Source organism: Thalassophryne amazonica, chromosome 8 (genome assembly GCF_902500255.1).
Source record: "Thalassophryne amazonica chromosome 8, fThaAma1.1, whole genome shotgun sequence".
In the NCBI taxonomy this organism is placed as follows: Eukaryota; Metazoa; Chordata; class Actinopteri; order Batrachoidiformes; family Batrachoididae; genus Thalassophryne; species Thalassophryne amazonica.
In genome coordinates, this window is record NC_047110.1 from 19,958,120 (window position 1) to 19,972,231 (window position 14,112).

Genomic DNA, 14,112 nt, shown 5'->3' on the forward strand with positions numbered 1-14,112 from the left:
AACGGGTTGGCGGTGTACACGGGGCTTCTGTTTAGGGCTACGCTTCCTCCTCACAGTCACCCAGTCGGCCTGCTTTCCCGGCTGCTCGGGATCTGCCAGGGGGTAACTAACGGCGGCTAAGCTACCTTGGTCCGCACCGACTACAGGGGCCTGGCTAGCTGTAGAATTTTCCACAGTGCGGAGCCGAGTCTCCAATTCGCCCAGCCTGGCCTCCAAAGCTACGAATAAGCTACACTTATTACAAGTACCGTTACTGCTAAAGGAGGCCGAGGAATAACTAAACATTTCACACCCAGAGCAGAAAAGTGCGGGAGAGACAGGAGAAGCCGCCATGCTAAATCGGCTAAGAGCTAGTAGCTACGCTAAGCTAGCGGATTCCTAAAAACACGCAAAGTGAACAATGTGTAAATAATTTAGAGGTGATTCAGCAGAAGGAGTGCTTTAGTTAAGGCACGTAAAGATTACACTGGGAAACAAATCGTAATCTAGATAACTAGATCAATCTAACTGCGCAGATTAAACAGCTCACAGATACAGCAAAACACTGCTGTGCTCCGGAACAGGAAGTGATACAATACCGCAGTGAGAGCCAACCACCAGTAGAGGCAAGCAAGAGCCAGACTCAGAGTAGACCACAAGACTGTCTCTGAGCTCTACTGTAAGTACTTCTGAAGACTTCTGGTAAGTTGCAGTTCTGGAATACGGTGGCACTGGAAGATAATGAGTTCCTGGTGGCGTAAGTTTAAAGTCTTCTCAAGTCTTTTGCACTGAATTTTCATTTTTTTATTCCTCACATGTCTTGCTGCCCTATTGACTATTTGCAACAGGTTACATTATTTAGTGATGGCAGCATGGTGGATTAGTGGTTAGCATTGTTGCCTCACAGCAAGAATTTAAGGGATTACCAAAGTATGTCAAAGAAAGAAAGTTGCCTTCTTGGACTCTGTAAGGTTTTCCGAATATGGACAAGGATTCAAACAATGAAAATGAGAACAGGGGTTTAATTTCTCATCATTTCACAGTAGTTACATTCTAACGCTCAGATTACATGGTCATACTTCCAAAAAAAATCATGCAAAAAGGTTTTTACATAAATGACTGTGATGAAAAAAAAAACAGTAAGAGAAGTGGTTGAGCAAGATACAGAGTGAATGAGTAAGGCTATACAGAGGACCCCAGCACAGAGAACCACCATGAAGGTAGGTAAAAGCAGGTTTGTTGTCCCACAAGAATAAATGGCAGCTTGTACAGCAGGCAGCATGCTTGGATGTGATAGTCCTTATAAAGGAGCAGCAGAGGGGTCATCCCAAAAACAAGCAGCAGGCCAGTGCACAGAGATTTTAACATACCAGATGAACAACTCAGAGACAGCACGCAAAACCCGAAATGGCAGCAAAGGTCTGTAATAGGGAGGCAAAGCAGTGGGGATATTAACTCAAAAGGGCAACTCCAATCTGGTGATGGGGGAACACTAACTGTATCTATAAAGGCAACCATACACTTACACAAGCACAAAGATGTGAATTCGGAAGTCCAAAAGCAGGAAGTAACCCTACATGGAGAGAACATTGAAGGGACATCAAAATAAAAGCACCAGAGGAGAAGTGACCAGAGAACACTGATAATCATAATAATAATAATAATAATAATAATAATAATAACAAGAGCAATTTGAGATTTCTGACATCCGCCAATCTGGATCTGGATCACCTCCAAAATTTAATGGAGTCTTTCATGCCCTAATATCTATCTGTGGTGCAAATTTGGTGAGAATCCATGAAGTAGTTTTGACATAGTCTTTCAAAGACTATATAAAAGGAACTCTTGATCCAGAATCCGGATCCGGATCCAGATCACCTTCAAAATTTAATGGAGTCTTCCATGGCCTAATATGTATCTGTGCTGAAAATTTCATCAAAATATGTGATGCAGTTTTGACGTAATCCATCAAAGAATTAATAAAGAGAAATCTTTATCCAGAATCCAGATCCGGATTGGCTCGAAAATTTAATGGTGGCTTCCATGGCCTAATATGTATCAGTGGTGAAAATTTGGTGAGAATCCATGAAGTTGTTTTGATGTAACCCTCTTTTGCTTGGGACTTCGGCGAGGGTGGTCGCATCTCCTCCATTCTCCTCTCCTCTGTGTTTTTCTATCTCTGCTCCAACCTTCAAAAGTCCCAACTTCACCAGACTGTGAATTTTTCAAGCCATATTTGGACCAACCATGGAACTGATCAGCTGGTCTCTCAATGCTGTTGACACCATTTTTTCAACAAGGAAATCAGGTATGGGGGACCCTGCATGCCCAGATGGAACGTATCCTGCAGGCTATGTTCTTGACGCCTGGGAGAATTGGCGTATTGCGTGCATGGCACCATTCTCCGTGGAAAATGTTGAGGATTTATTCTTATTTGTTTTTATTGTAGGAGGGCTGGGGTTGATTGGATTATGGGCTGCCCTGACCTACCAGAAAACTGGCAAGACGGCTGCTACCAAAACCACAACCCCACACTTGTCTGTCATGGTTAATGAGGTGAGCAAGGAGGTAGAATCTCAGACTGCATTAACTTTTTTAACTCAAACGCAAGTTGGAAAACACCTTGGAGCAAATATCTGCCTTGCAAAGGAAGATGTTGGAGACCAGAGAATATTCACGAATTGGATTTTGATAGTCAGAGGAGCCGCAAATGGAATTTCTGTGTTTCTATGCCTAACGCAAAACATGGCAGCCTTATCAGCTGCCGAAGGTCAAAGCGCCATGCTTGTTTTTCCTCCAAAAGGATTTGAATGGCCTTGGTGAAGCATTCGGCTCCCCTCTTATCAACCCTCCCTTACAGCCTGCTGTTGTCAAGGCAACTCCAGACTTTATGCACACACGGACAGAGACTGATACAAACTCATCTGCACACGACACACGCCATGGCTTAATATGCATCAGTGGTGAAAATGTGGTGAGAATCCATGAAGTAGTTTGACATAATCCTTCAAAGCGTACATAAAGTGAATCTTGATCCAGAATCCAGATCTGGATCACCTCCAAAATTTAATGGAGTTTTCCATGGCCTAATGTCAGTGGTGGGCACAGTTCCGACCATCGAAGATAATGTTTTCATTATCGGATTATCTTTTTAGATAACTTTAAAAAACATTATCGGACTAATTACCTTGCGATAAACTTTGTCTGACAATTAGACCGATAACGTGATAAACAAAGCTGAACAGCTACAAACATTTATAAAATTTAAAATCAGGTGAGCACCTACCTGTTAAATGTTTTGTAGCAGATGTGTAGTTCTATCCTCTGCAAACAGAGGACAGCTGCTTCCAGAAGAAACCGCTCTATCCTCTGCAGTCAAAGGAGAATTGGTCACCAAAAACACTCATTTCTTTTAAACCCATACTGATACGCGGGCAATATCACCCAAATCATCCAGAGACATACATTTTTAACTTATGGTTCAAATTTTAACCAAACTAATTTAGGACAAGTTATTTAAATTAATGTCACATTAAGTTTTTAAAGTGAAAATATCAGATATATGTTTTAGCTTTAAAGTAATGCGCTAATTTTTAAGGTTTAAGTGTAGACATGCTGTGCCCAGTGCATTATGGGTATGATAGGGTAATCTCAGTATGTTCACGACATGAGAAATGCATTTCAGACACTCTGATCAGGCTCCACGGACAACAGCATTAAACTCTAGTGCCTAAAACTCTCGTGAATATATTATCTGGGTTTATAGACATTGTTACTGTACTTGCGTTTATTAAATTCCACGCATTTTAAATGTAGCAGACACGGATTATCTGGAATTTTGTTTTGGCAAGTTTTTACGGTCTCTACTGCCATCTACTGGCCAGTAGTGTAGTATTGTATATAGTATAGTGCAGTATTGGCCCTGAAGCTGGGCTTGTTGGGGAAAGTGTAATGCACAGAACCACAACAGGGGGCGCAAATGAACGGTCAACAGATAATCCAATAAATACAATTTATTGCAGCAAAAGTGCACAACAGGTCAAATACTGTTTTTTAGACAGTCAATCACAAGATACAATGAGTGACGTGTGGGGAGGCCCGAGGGTAGGAGACGCCTATCCAGAGAAGAGCCGGGGCCCACCAGGTTCCGCCGCCAACGAAGACCTGCAGTATACTGAAGCTGCCAAGTCCCGAGTCCCCAGGTGGCCTCTGCTTCCAGCTGTCAGATCCGGTACTGCTGGCAGGAACAAAAACAGGTTAAAGGTGGGTGTGTGGACACCCAGTAAGCAGTCAGCAAAATAAGTTCTCACTGTAGTAGGGTGAGAAAACACCTCCACCACCTACACAGGAAACACAGTTCATGAAGAGCCTGAAAAGTACTACTTAGCCGGTTTGGAGTGAGGGGTGAAGACATCACTCCTCCATTAACCACAAACCCAGCTCCCAGCTGGCAGTAGTAGACAGGAACTCCTACAACACTCAGAAAAGAGAGAACTTGTGCGTACGGCACAGTCAAAAACGGCTGAGAGGTTACCTGAGAGGTAAGCTGATATCTCGGCAGAGATGTGGTGTCTCCTCCAGTCTTTTATGGGATGGGATGGTGATGAGATGATTTCTGACAGCTGTTAGTCCTGGCTCCTGGGTGGTGACTGCGCCCTCTGGTGCCTGAAACCCGACAACAGGCAGGGCGCCCTCTGGCGTTGGCCAGCAGTACCTCCTCTTCAGGCGGCCCACACAACAGGGCTGATATTTTCAATCACTGTACTTGGTTCCAGCTCAAACTGTACCACAGATCCGCACGGTGTAAAAGTTCAGAGCGCCCGATTTATGTTCTCACACACATTGTACGTTCAAAAACCACACGTCAGACTCGTGTTTCCATAAGCAAAACGTAAACAGAAGCTTTTTTTTTCAAATCGAATTTACATTTATTTTTTACAAAAACTCTCGATGGGAGACATCAAATTTAAAAAAAAAAAAGTTACAAGACAGGTCTGCGATGTTTGCACAGACACAGTGCGAGAGGTTGGATGCTTGTAGCTCTTCACCAGCGGGATACCCTCACGATGGCCACCCAGAATATCAAACAGATTTGATTTTCGTCTGACCATATGATCGCCGATCAGGAGGTGGTCGTGAGATGTTAAACGCAGCTCATTACTCCATGTATACTAAACAATGCAGGATGCGCGATTAACCTGAAACTTGTTGCCATCCAAAAAATTCTCGCACAAATGAAAAATCAATTGAAAAAAGGCCAAAAGTCACACAGTGTAAACCCAACTGAAGTACTGAACGTCTGGCACGGCATGGATGGATCATGGCAGTGTTCTATTTATTTTTTACACCGGTTATATCAGACGGTTATCTAATTACAACTTGGCTTCTTTTTTTTTTTTTTTAAATGCCTGTTTTTACAAATAAAAAAAATTAATATTTTACAAAAGCACATTTATCTGTAAACACCAACACATTAACGTGTTGGTTTACATAATGAATAGCTCAACCAATCAGTGTTAGCGGAGGAACATTTTACCCAGAATGGGTAAATGGATAATGGAGTTATTCTTGTCACGGTTCCGGCGTGAATGGACAACAAACCCAGAAGCGGGGAGCAGAGAGTGAGATGTCAAACACAGATTTATTACCACAGAGGATGGTACAGTGTTCAAAAGTGTAATGCAGTCTAGCCGTGTGGACACCGGCCCGCTCAGCGGTGGAACCAGGAGTACCACAGCCCAGGTAACTTCAGTCCTGGAGAACGGATCCGGAGCCAGGTGGCCGCCTGCAAGCTGCTGACGCCGTCTGGAGGAGACACACAGATGAGTGAGTACTGAGCTTAATTGGCTTTTTGTCCTGAAAATAATCACAGTCAATATGCAACAGTTGTCTTAGCTGAATTCTGTGTGTTGGAAGGAACTGAAGCTGAAGAGAAAAAACTGTGGCAAAACACCGCTAGTGAAAAAAGTCTCTGACAGACTGCAGGTCAAAAATAGCTGAGAGCTAAACAAGAATCTTAGATTAATCCAGAAATATACTGCGTAGGAACGCACAAGAAGGGGCCAATTACCATGGAAGGTTAGCTGAGTTTCTGGCAAAGATGGAGTGCAGAGCCCAGGTTTATATACAGATGTTGATGAGATATGGAACAGGTGTGTCAATCAGCTTGCAGCGTGCCAGAGCAGAGGAGAAAAGCAGCAGCAGCAGAAAACAACAAAGCAGGCAGCCCATGTCAATTCTATCACTATTCATTTTATTTATACACCAAACCATAACTCAGCATTGCTTTATTTTCCAACACCTCGGCCTGACAGCAGCGTTATGACTGAGTAGAGATTTGAGCTTCGTGGCTCCTCTCAGCTTGCTTCTGTGCTGGAAGCCAAGTAGTAAGCAGGAGCTTCCAGCAGGGGGCAAGATGTTCAAAGACACAAGTGCTGACTCATTGTTTGGGTCTGTTGTCGCTTTTGATGCTACCAGAAGCAGTTGTGGTGTTAAAACTCAAAATCAGCTTGTTAGTAGTTGCATGTGTACCAGAGAAAATACTGGAATTTATCAGTTATCTGTAACTTCCGATAAGTTGTTTTTTTGGTTATCTGTGCCCACCACTGCCTAATGTGTATTCATGGTGAAAATTTGGTGAGATTCCGTGAAGTAGTTTTGACGTAATCCTTCAAAGCCTATATAAAGTGAAACTGGATCCAGAATCTGGATATGGATCCAGATCATCTCCAAAATTTAATGGAGTCTTTGTGACCTAATAACTATCTGTGGTGAAAGTTTGGTGAGATTCCATGAAGTAGTTTTGACGTAATCCTTCAAAGCCTATATAAAGTGAAACTTGATCCAGAATCCAGATCCGGATCCAGATCACCTCCAAAATTTAATGGGTTCTTCCGTGGCCTAATATCCGTGGTGAAAATTTTGTCATTATCCGTGCAGACGTTTTGACGTAATCCTGCTAACATATAGACAGACAGACAAATCAAAGCAGGTCATTTTATTACGTCCTTGGTGGACGCAATAATAATAGAGACCACAGAAATAAACCATTAATATATTATTATTTAACAGAGGTTTTCTGGATCCAGATCATCTCCAAAATTTAATGGAGTCTTCCATGGCCTAATATGTATCTGTGTTGAAAATTTCATCAAAATCCGGGAAGTAGTTTTGACGTAATCCTTCAAAGAATATATAAAGTGAAATCTTGATCCAGAATCAGGATTCAGATCAGGATCACCTCCAAAAATTAATGGAGTCTTCCATGGCCTAATATGTATCCTTGGTGAAAATGTGGTGAGATTCCGCGGAACAGTTTTTACGTAATCCTTCAAAGCCTATATAAAGTGAAACTTGATCCAGAATCCAGATACAGATTACTTCCAACATGTAATGGAGTCTTCCATGGCTTAATATGTATCCTTGGTGAAAATGTGGTGAGAATCCGTGAAGGAGTTTGACATAATCCTTCAAAACCTACATAAAGTGAATCTTGATCCAGAATCCGGATCTTACAACGGCGTGTTAGGGCCACATAGAATTTTTTTTTGTTGTTGTTTGTTTATTTTTTTAGACTTCGAGAATAAAGTCGTATTATTACGAGAATAAAGTCGCAATATTACGAGAATAAAGTTGTAATTTTAAGACTTCCAGAATAAAGTCGTAATATTACGAGAAAATAGTCGTAATATTATGAGAATAAAGATGTAATTTTACGAGAATAAAGTCGTAATATTCCGAGAATAAGTTCGTAATTTTACGAGAATAAAGTGATAATATTACGAGAATAAAGTCATAATAATATTTCGACTTTTTTCTCGTAAAATTACGACTTTATTCTCGTAATATTACTTTTTCTCGTAATATTACGACTTTATTATCGTAATATTACGACGTTTTTCTCGTAATATTACGACTTTATAATATTACGACTTTATTCTCGAAGTCCAAAAAAAAAAAAAAAAAAAAAAAAAGAACTTCAATGTGGCCCTAAAACTCCGTCGTAGGTATCGGGATCACCTCCAAAATTAACGGATAATAAACCATTACTTTCTAAGTATTTAACAGAGGTTTTGTCCTAAAATTCAAATAACATGAGCACAAGTCCACACTAACGTGCAGAAACAGTTTTGTGTGAATGTAGCAAGAGCAGACACTTCTTCCTTCTCTGTGTCGCTCAACATGTGCGATTTTAACTTGAAACGAGCTTTTTTCATTTCTCGGGCTTCTTCATGTATTTGGCATTTCTTTGGGCAGTACACCCTTTCGTCCATACGATGGCGCTGCCGTCGTTGATTTGTGGAGTGAAACATTAACCACCAGAACTCTGTCCGACCGCCGCAACAGGAACTGACGTCCTTCTGTGCCAGTGGAAAAAATGCAGCTGCAGGAAAAAATGGCTTCAAACACGGCACCGCTGAAAGGTGAGTTTGAACGTTTTAACAGTAAATGTGTGCCTGTGAAGTTCGAGCTGGTGGTTTCCTGAGATGTAGGCGGCAGCCGCGGTGTCTTTAAGTGGTGCTTCATATTCCTTCCTCGTTGTGAGCAGTTGGCGAAGCCACTCTGCCGTTGAGTACTTTAAATTATTGAACCAGTGTCTCTCAAAGTACCAATCAGTCGTCTAAGTTACGGATCTTCAGTTTATTCCGTTTTCTGTGCTCTTTCTTTGGATTTAACAGGTCACCACTTAGTTAACTTAGCATCCGACAAAGTAAAAGTTGAAGTTACGGCTTCAGGAAAAAGTATCCAGAAGTACACTTTGGTCATCGGAACCGGTTTAGTTTTTCTTGTTTTGAGCGCTTTTTGTCGCTCTTCTTTAGTAGATGAGCAGTTTGTTTGGATTAGTGATCAGTGTGAGAAAAGAACGGGGATAACGATGGTTTGTTTTTTTGTCAGGTGAGCGTTAGCCCACAGGTTAGCTATTAGCACTTGTGTTTTTCGCACCGGTTTGCCTTAAAACACACAGTTTGTGTAACACAATGAATAATGTCAGGAAAAGTTTAAATATCACTCAGGAATAACAGATGAAGATGGAGAAACTCCAGTGGCACTCGCAGAACGCACACTTAAACCGAAGTAATATTGACTATGTATGTCAGCGTCATATCTGTATGACGTCATAAGGAAGGAATGCGATAGTTGGGACAGACATTATGGCCTGATGACAACAGCATTTTCTCACAAAGTGGTTATTAGTACACGCACACTCACTCACTCATCTTCAATGGTTTATCCAAGATCAGGGGGGTTCTGGAGCCTACCCCAGTCATAGGACGCGAGATAGGGACGCCAGTCTGTCACAGAGCCACATATAAACAAACAAACACATTCACACCTACGGCCAATGTAAAGGTTCCACTTCACCTAACCTGCATGTCTTTGGATGTGGGATGAAGCCAGAGCACCCAGAGGGAGCCCATGCAAACACAGGGAGAACATGCAAACACCACACATAAAGGCCACAGGTGGGAATCGATCCCCGAACCTTCTTGCTGTGAGGCAACAGTGCTAAAAACTAAGCCACCGTGCTGCCCAGTTTTATATACAAATAGTGAAAGTTTATGAGTTTATGAGTTCAATGGTATGAATATTTCATGAGGTAAAAGTTGAAATTAAATATTCATTCCATTGAAAGAATGTAAAAACATTCATTATTTGTTTTATATAGTAAGTCCCTTCGGCTGCTCCCTTGTTTGCACTCGGGGTCGCCACAGCAAATCCAAGGTGGATCTGCATGTTGATTTGGCACAGGTTTTACGCCGGATGCCCTTCCTGACGCAACTCCACATTACATGGAGAAATGTGGCAGGAGTGGGATTTGAACCCAGAACCTTCCAAACTGAAACCAAGTGCATTAACCACTTGGCCACCAAGTTCTCATTATTTGTTTTATATAATGGTTAAAATAGATCTCTGTCGTTTGATATTTTATGAATTTATAAACAACAGAAAAGGGACTTACATTTTGGTGTTCTGCTGCTAAAGTCCAAATTGTGACGTGTAGTCCAGTGATGCTGTGCACTGACTTCAGACTTCCATTTTGAAAAAAAAAAAGACTTTGTGTAGTTCCACAGCGCAGCCAAAAATCACATCAGCTTTTCATCTGAACAGCTCTTCATGCCTCCAGACGGCTTACAGTGGAGTGGATCTTGTTTGTGTATGTTCCAAGAACTAGCACAGTTAGCTTAGCTCAATTAAATCGTTGTCTTGCTTGTGGTGCTGTCCTGCGTGCGAGCGGTGCACTACAAAAAACTGTGTACTCCTCAGTGCAGTGAAAAAAAAAAAAAAAAAATCACTTCAGAAATTAGTCCAGCTTTTCATTCTAACTTTCTGCAAACAGCCTCCAGATGGCCTTCAGTCCAGACAGCTTACAGCGCAGTGGATTTGTTTTGTGTGTGCGCGTGTGCACGTTGTGTGTGGGTGTGTGCATGCGCACAGAGTGTAATGTTACCAAACGTATGGAACCAAATTTGCACTCTAAATGGAACCAAACTGCACTCAAAATACAATGCAACACAAATAGGATGAATTAATCCATGCCATGTGACAAGGATCCACTCAGCCGTTATATAATACGTAATATTGTTCATAATTCTAAATTCTATTCATACATAAGGGTTAGTTTATGGGGTAAGGTTAGGTTTTAAATTTAAATTAAAGTTTATCCAGTGGTATATAATGACTTCACACTATGACCTGTTTCAGAGTGTAAGACTGTGACCTAAGTGGTGGAGCATTGGACTTTTGTACTTCTTTTGTTTTGTTTTTTTTACTTAAAGTGTTAAGTGACTGCGATATAGCTAGAAAAATGGATGATTACAATATTTTGGAAAAATAGAAAGTATTTAAGGTAGTCACTTAAAATTTTGGCCCAACATGTGGGTAGAAAAAAAGGTGTGTAACGTCATATTTATATACCCTAGATTGACCAATCAGAAGTGCGACACAGGAACAGCATTTTGTATTGTAATATGATTATGTAGCCATAGCCATTGCCTTTCACCCTCACATTGTGGTAAATGTGAGGCATTATTTGTAAAGTGCTTTGAGCGTCTGATGCAGATGAAAAAACGCTACATAAATGCAGTCCATTTACCATTAAGGACCCTTGACACTTGCGCAAATTTGATCCCAGATTACCAGTGTGTTTACTCATTGGCACATAGATTGTTGTAAACTGTGCAGCTACGTGCCAGTGCACAAAGAAAATTTTGAAATGTTCAAAATTTCTGGCACTCAATAATTTCGTGCCACTTGCATGAACTAGTCATGACCATTGCGCAACCTATTTGAAAACACTGCGTGCCAACGCATGTCATTGCACACAGGGTATCTGAACGATTATGATGAGATGTTACATTTACAATAAGCATAACTTCACAGATACATTATCTAACTCACGAGAAGGAATGAACATGCAACTGTTTTACTATTCCATATGTATATATGAAATGCATCCTCCACCACACAATGCGCACAAGACAATCTGTAGCTGTAGATAATTTTTCTGTGATTCTGGGAGCGATCAGAGAATGGTTTTATGAGCAAATGTGTCATCGGCTACAAAATGATTATTTTATATAGCGTGGCGTCAAGTGGACAAAGCGGGACACACTGGCACGACGAATTGTGCGGCAGTGCTTGGATCAAATTTAGGCAAGTGTCAAGGTGCCTTTAGGCTTTCTTCCAGTTATTATACCCACACACAGTTGGTCCTATGGGGGACTTGCTTTTGGAGTTTTGGTCTGATTTGGTCCAAACCTGAGCTATTAATTGAGGGTCAGTCATGGACAAATTGAATTACTGAAGTCATGGACCAAGGTCAGAATTTGTGGTGATATATGTATGTATGTGTGTATGTATTGAACATGTCACATTTTGTCAGTAAATATATTTCTAAAGATGTTATTGACATGAAATTTTCACCAGATGTTGATAACAACCCAAGTAATCCATACATACAAAGAAGTTAAATTAATGTTCCAGTGAGCACTGTTTGGGCCGTAATCCAGAAGTGGAAAGAACAACATTTCACCATAAACCAGACATGACCAGGTGCTTCTTGCAAGATTTCTGACAGAAGACTGAAAAGAATTATCAGAAGGGTTGTCTAAGAGCCAACCACTTCAGAAAGACCTGGAATTATCAGGTAAAATTCTTTCAAAGAAAATAATAAATGCACAGTGGCTTAGTGGTTAGCACTGTTGCCTCACAGCAAGAAGATCATGGGATGAATTACCTGTGGCCTTTCTGTGAGGAGTTTGTATGTTCTCCCCGTGTTTGTGTGGGTTCCCTCCTGGTGCTCCGGCTTCCTCCCACATCCAAAGGCATGCAGGTTACATGGATTGGAAACTTTAAATTGTCTGTAGGTGTGCATGCGGGTGTGAATGTGTTTGTTTGTCTATATGTGGCCCTGCAACAAACTGGCATCCTGTCCAGGGTATACCCTGCCTCACGCCCTATGACTGCTGAAATAGGCTCCACCCACATGCTGCTACCTGACCTCTGTTACCATCACACTGTAAATTTCTGGGGAGACCCCTTAAAGTATTAGCATCAAAATATTGTTGAAGTACCAGTGATGAAAGTTTTCCAGATATATTTTTGTATGTATTTATTTATTTTTTGTGCTGAGAAAATTGGCAAAATATGGCAGTGTTTCACATTATTTTCAAAAATTTTTTTCTTTTTGGTTTGGATATTACCAAAGCTGTTTTGTGGTTTTGTTCCTGAACAAAGTGAATGTGATCCAGTCCTCTGCTCCAAGTAGTATCCAGTATCGCTCTTGTGATTATTATGTTGCAAAAAATTGAGTATGCACCTGTCAAAATGTGTGTTTCAAAGAAAGAAGGTCAGGATGTGGCAGTTAATGTGGTAGGTCACCACAAATAAATGTATGGGGAGATGCTGCAATTAGGGATATACAACATTCAATATTAGACACTTTTCAATATGCCGATATCAATATATATACAGTGAGGCAAATAGGTATTTGATACACTTTACATTTTGCAAGTTTTCCCCCCTAGAGAGAATGGAGAGGTCTGTAATTTTTATTGCCGGTACCCATCAACTGTGAGAGAAGGAATAAAAAAAAAAATCATAAAATCACATATGATTTTTAAATAATTAATTTGCAATTATATATTGCACAAAATAAGTATTTGAACACCTACCAACCATCAAGAATTCTGGCTCTCACAGACCTGGTAGTTTTTCTTTAAGAAGCCCTCCTATTCTGCACTCATTTCCTGTATTAATTGCACCTGTTTGAATTTACCTGTATAAAAGTCAGTTTAGTGACTCACTGTTTTGAGTCAGATTAGTAAGGTTGCTATGTTGTCCCCCCCTTACAGACATAAGTTTTTCTACTCAAAAATGAGCATCTCTGTTTTTCGCAGCCCATTTGATTTTTGTTTACATCTCACATCAGAGCGGATACTTGACACATGCTCAACTGACCTGGTTTTATTTCCTGTATTCTGCACGTTATGTGACATTAGGCACATTCAGAAAGATGACATTGTTTTCACACTGTTTGCATGTGAGCGCACAAACTCTGCATTCCCACAAACCCTCTGTGACATCATCCATGGGTTTTCTGAAGAGACCTATAAGGGTTTCACAGATCACAAAAACCTATGGTTCAGGACAGATAGGCTTTTTAACGTACAGATTGGATCATTTTCAGATCAGCCAAAATAAAAAAGATTAAAAAAAAGCTTGATGAACACTGAAAACAAGGAATTTTTGCCTGTGGTCCTGATTAGAAAAATGAAAACGTGTCCAATATTTTCCATAATATTCTAAACTAAAATATTTAATTGCTGTATTAAATTGCAATATTAACCATATCAGCTAATTAAAAACAATAGCCTTTTTCAAAATCATGAAAAGTTTAGAGAAAAGAAAGAACTGGAGCAGAGCTGATCAAAGTTGATAACTTCAAATTCTTTAAAAAAAAACAAGCGATGAGGATAGCTACATTGTCTGTAAGAGGGTAACAATAACAATTAAATTTTTAATGCTTTCAGGATAAATATACAACAAATTTCAAAATAAAAATACATAAAAATGTGCTTTCAGTTTGCATATGATGTTCTAATTTTTGCGGAATCAGTGGATACTCCTGAT

General features: G+C 40.4%; 1 protein-coding gene across 1 annotated transcript in view; it reads left to right on the forward strand.

Moving 5' to 3' along the window:
- Positions 1 to 8,282: 8,282 nt before the first annotated feature.
- pik3c2a (phosphatidylinositol-4-phosphate 3-kinase, catalytic subunit type 2 alpha) overlaps positions 8,283 to 14,112 on the forward strand; it is a 205,015-nt gene continuing 199,185 nt past the window's right edge. The window contains 1 exon segment of the mRNA XM_034175828.1: positions 8,283 to 8,402. The gene's annotated coding sequence lies outside the window, so the exon portion shown is untranslated.